At 37.1% G+C, this 4808-nt stretch overlaps 1 non-coding gene across 1 annotated transcript; it reads right to left on the reverse strand.

Annotated features, from left to right (window-relative positions):
* Nucleotides 1-4354: 4354 nt before the first annotated feature.
* Nucleotides 4355-4460, reverse strand: LOC132365672 (U6 spliceosomal RNA). Its single transcript, XR_009503193.1, has one exon. It is a non-coding gene; the product is annotated as a U6 spliceosomal RNA (small nuclear RNA).
* Between the last annotated feature and the right edge of the window lie 348 nt (nt 4461-4808).

The raw sequence follows: 4808 nt of genomic DNA on the forward strand, positions 1-4808 counted from the left end.
TCTCCCATTCTGTAACTGCCTTTTTACTCTGTTGCCTTTTTACTCTTTTTACTTTGTGTCTTTTGATGCACAAATTTTTTAAATTTTCATGAATTCAAGTTTGTCTATTTTCTTTTGTTGCCTGTGCCTTTTCTCTTACTGCTGGTGTCATATTCAAGAGATCATTGCCAAATCTAAAGTCATGAAACTTTACCCCTATTCCTTCTAAGAGTTTAATTATTTTAGGTCTTACATCTAGATCTTTGATTCAACTTGGGTTAATTTTTATGTATGGTTTAGGTAAGCGTCCAACTTCGTTCTTTTGCATGCGGATATCTAGTTTTCCCGAATCCACTTGCTGAAAAAACTGTCCTTTCCCCATTAAATGGTCTTGGCACCCTTATCAAAATCATTTGACTATATATGCAAGTGTTTATTTCTGGGTTATTCTATTCCATTAGTCCATATGTCCGTCTTTATGCCTGTACCATAATCTTTTGATTCCTGTAGCTTTGTAATAAGAGAGTGTGAGTCCTTTGGCTCTGTTCTTTGAGATTATTTCAGCTAATCAGTGTCCCCTGAGATTCCATGTGAATTCTACAAAGAGTTTTTCTATTTCTGCAAAAAAAAATGCCCTTGGGATTTTAATAGTTATTGAATCTATCACTTTAGGTAGTTACTGACCTCCTAACAATATTCATGGTTCCAATCCATGAACATGGAATGTGTTTCCATTTATTTATGTCTTCTTTAATTTCTTTCAAAAATGTGTTGTAGTTTTCACTGTACAAGGCTCTCACCTTCTGGGTTATGTTAATTCCTAAGTATTTTATTCTTTCTGATGCTATTGTAAATGGAATTGTTTTTGTAATTTCCTTTTCAGGTTGTTCATTGTTAGTGTATAGAAATGCAGCTGATTTTTGTGTGTTGACTTTGTACCCTACTACTTTGCTGAATTCATTTATTAGTTCCAACAGTTGTTGTGGGGTTTGGGGTTTTTTTGTGGAATCTTTAGGGTTTTCTACATATAATGCAGTACCATATATCTGCAAATAGAGACAATTTTACTTCTTCCTTTCCAATTTGAATACCTTTTATTTCCTTTTCTTGTCTAATTGCTCTGTTTAGAACTTCCAGCACTAGTCCAATAACAGTGGCAAAAGCGGGCACCCTTGCCTGTGTCTGATCTTAGAGGAAAAGCTTTTAGTCTTTCACCATTGAGTATGATGTTCACCGTGGGTTTTTCATATATGGCTTTTATTAGGTTGAGGTAGTTTCCCTCCATACCTAGTCTGTTGAGTGTTTTATCATAAAATGCTGTTTAATTTTATCAAATGATTTTTCTGCATTGAGGTCATTGGGGAGGGTGTCCTTCATTCTGTAAATGTAGTGTATTACATTGATCAATTTTCATATGTTGAACAATCTTGCATTCCAGGAATAAATCCCACTTGGTCATGGTGTAGAATCCTTTTAATATGCTGCTGCATTCAGTGTGCTAGCAGTGTGTGGAGGACTTTTGCATCAATGTTCCAAAGGGATATTGGTCTGTGGTTTTCTTTGCTTGTAGTTTCCTTTTCTGGCTTTGCCATCAGGGTAATGCTGGCCTCATAGAATGAGTTAGGAAGTGTTCCTTCCTCTTCAGTTTTTTGGGGGAAAGCTTGAGAAGGACTGACATTATTTCTTTGAATGTTTAGTGGAATTCACCAGTTTAGCCATCAGGTCCAGGGTTTTCCACTGTTGGGAGATTTTTTATTACTGATTCAATCTCCTTACTAGTGATAGTTCTATTCAGATTTTCTATTTTTGTGTGTGATTTACTCTTGGTAGGTTTTGTATTTCTAGGAATTTGTCTATTTCATCTAAGTTATCCAATTTGTTGGCATACAGTTATTCACAGTACTCTCTTGTCATCTTTTTTATTTCTGCAGAATTGGTAGTTAGGTCCACACTTTCATTTCTGATTTTAGTAATTTGAGTCGTCTCTCTATTTTCCTTGGCCTATCAAGCTAAAGGTTTGTCAATTTTGTTGATCTTTTTGAAGAACCAACTCTCAGTATAATGAATTTTCTACTGTTTTTCTATTCTCTGTTTTGTTTATCCCTGCTCTAAGCTTTATTCGTTTCTTCCTTCTGGCAGCTTTGGGTTTAGTTTGTTCTTTTTCTAGTTCCTTAAGTTAGAAAGTTAGGTTGTTGGCTTGAGATCTTTCTTGCTGATTAATGTAAGCATTTATAGCTATAAATTCCTCCCTTAGCTTTCGCCACGTCCCATAAGTTTTAGTATGTTGTGGTTTTGTTTTCATTCATCTCTAGTCATATATTAATTTCCCTTGTGACTTCTTCTTTGATCCATTGATTAAGAGTGTGTTGTTTAATTTCCACAATTTTGTGTTGTTTAACAGTTTTTCTTCTGTTATTAATTTCTAACATCATCCTGTTGTAGTCAGAGAAGAGTCTTTGTACGATATTTATCTTTTCATATCTATTTTTTAAATAAATAAATTTATTTATTTATTTATGGTTGTGTTGGGTCTTCGTTGCGGTGTGCAGGCTTCTCATTGTGGTGGCTTCTCATTGCAGAGCACGGGCTCTAGGCGCATGGGCTTCAGTAGTTGTGGCACGTGGGCTCAGTAGTTGCAGTTCACGGGCTCTACAGCACAGACTCAGTAGTTGTGGCGCACAGGCTTAGTTGCTCCGCGGCATGTGGGATCTTCCCGGACCATGGCTCGAACCCGTGTCCCCTGCATTGGCAGGCGGATTCTTAACCACTGTGCCACCAGGGAAGTCCCTATCCTTTCATATCTACTGAGACTTAATTTGTGGCCTAACATGTGGTCTGTCCTGGAGAATGTCCCATGTGCACTTGAGAAGAACGTGCATTCTGTTGTTGGGTGGAGGGTTCTGTATAGGTCTGTTAGATCTAGTTGGTTATTGCGTTAAGTCCTCTATTTCCTTACTTATCTTCTATCTAGTTTTTCCATACACTATTGAGAGCGGGGATTTGAAGTCTATTACTGTAGAACTGTCTATTTCGCCCTTCAGTTCTGTCAGTTTTTGCTTCATCTGCTGGTCTGTTATTAGGTATACAAATGTTTACAACAGTCATAGCTCCTTGCTGTATTGAACATTTTGCTAATACATAATGTCCTTCTTTACCTCTTGTGATCTTTTTTATTTAAAGTTTATTTTTTCTGATATTAGTACAGCCACCCTGCTGTTTTTTGGTTACTATTTGCATGGAATATCTTCTTCCACCCTTTTACTTTCAATCTATTTGTATCTTTGGATCTAAAGTGAGTCTCCTGTAGACAGCATATAGCTGGATTGTGTATTTTCATCTATTCTGCTAAGCTCTGTCTTCTGACTGCAGAGTTAATCCATCTACATTAAAAGCAATTATTGATAAGGAGGGACTTACTTCTGTCATTTTGCTATTTGTTTTCTATATGCCCTATAGCTTTTTTGTCCCTGCTTTCCTGCATTACTGTTGTCTTTCGTGTTTAGTTGATTTCTTGTCATGAAATGTTTAAATTCCTTTCTCATCTCCTTTGGTGTATATCCTATAGCTATTTTCTTTGTGATTACCAGGAGGATTACACTTAGCATCCTAAAGTTATAACACTCTAATTTGAATTTGTAGCAGCTTAACTTCAATAACATACAAAAATTCTGCTCCCTTACAGCTCCATCCCCACTCCTTTTCCTTGTCAATTTCACAAAAATTACATCTTTATACATTGTGTCTCACAGGGCCCTCAGGCTCTGTTCACTTTTTTTCAATCTTTTTTTTTTTCCTGTTCCTCAGACTTGATAATTTCAACTGTCTTATCTACAATAGCACTGATTCTTTCTTCTGCTCAAATCTGCCTTTGAATTCATCTAGTGAACTTTTCATTTCAGTTGTAAGCTCCAGAATTTATTTTTGGCTTCTTTTTAGGTTTTCTTTATTGGTCTCTATTTAGGTCTATTTATTGATATTTCCATTTTGTTTGCATATCATTTTCTTGACTCTCTCCACTAGAGCTTTGCGCCATCTTTAAGGCAGTTGCTTTAAAGTCTTTGTTTAGTAGATCTGCCCTCAGGTCTCTCAGAGACAGTTCCTGTTGATTTTTTTTTTTTTCCTTTGAATGGACCCTGTGTCCCTGTTTCTTTGAAGGCCTTGTAATTTTTTGTTGAAAACTGGACATTTGGATCTAATAATGTGGTAGCTCTGAAAATCAGATTCTGCCCTCTTTCCCAGCATTTGCTGGGTTTTGTTGTTGATTTGTTTACTGTTGTTGTTTTTTTTTTTTTGGAGTATAGTTTCTTTACAATGTTGTGTTAGTTTCTGCTGTACAGCAAAGTGAATCAGCCACACGTATACATATATCCCCTCTAAAAATATGGAACGCTTCATGAATTCGCATGTCATCCTTGCTCGGGGCCATGCTAATCTTCTCTGTACCATTCCAATTTTAGTATATGTGCTGCCAAAGCGAGCACTGTTTGTGTGTGTGTGTGTTTGTGTGTGTGTGTTTTTAACTGTTGTAGGCTGTCTCTATGCTGTGCCTGAGGTGTAAACTTAGTCTTCTCAGGTCTTTTCTGATCCTTTCCCTGGGTATATACAGTCACTTTCTAGTTTTCCCCATATATGCAGTTGTTTTTGGATGTTCTAATCTTTAACGTCTGGCTCCAAAAGAGGAAAAAGCAGAAAACGAAGGACGATGAAAAAAAGATGCCAGCCCTTTAAGTGCTCTGGCAGTCACTTTGGCCTGAGAGGGAGGGACTTGCAGCGATGGGGGAGGTACAACAATGGCTACCCCCCCTCTGTGGGCCCCTCTGGGGTCGGAA

Source organism: Balaenoptera ricei, chromosome 4, assembly GCF_028023285.1.
Source record: "Balaenoptera ricei isolate mBalRic1 chromosome 4, mBalRic1.hap2, whole genome shotgun sequence".
Classification (NCBI taxonomy): domain Eukaryota; kingdom Metazoa; phylum Chordata; class Mammalia; order Artiodactyla; family Balaenopteridae; genus Balaenoptera; species Balaenoptera ricei.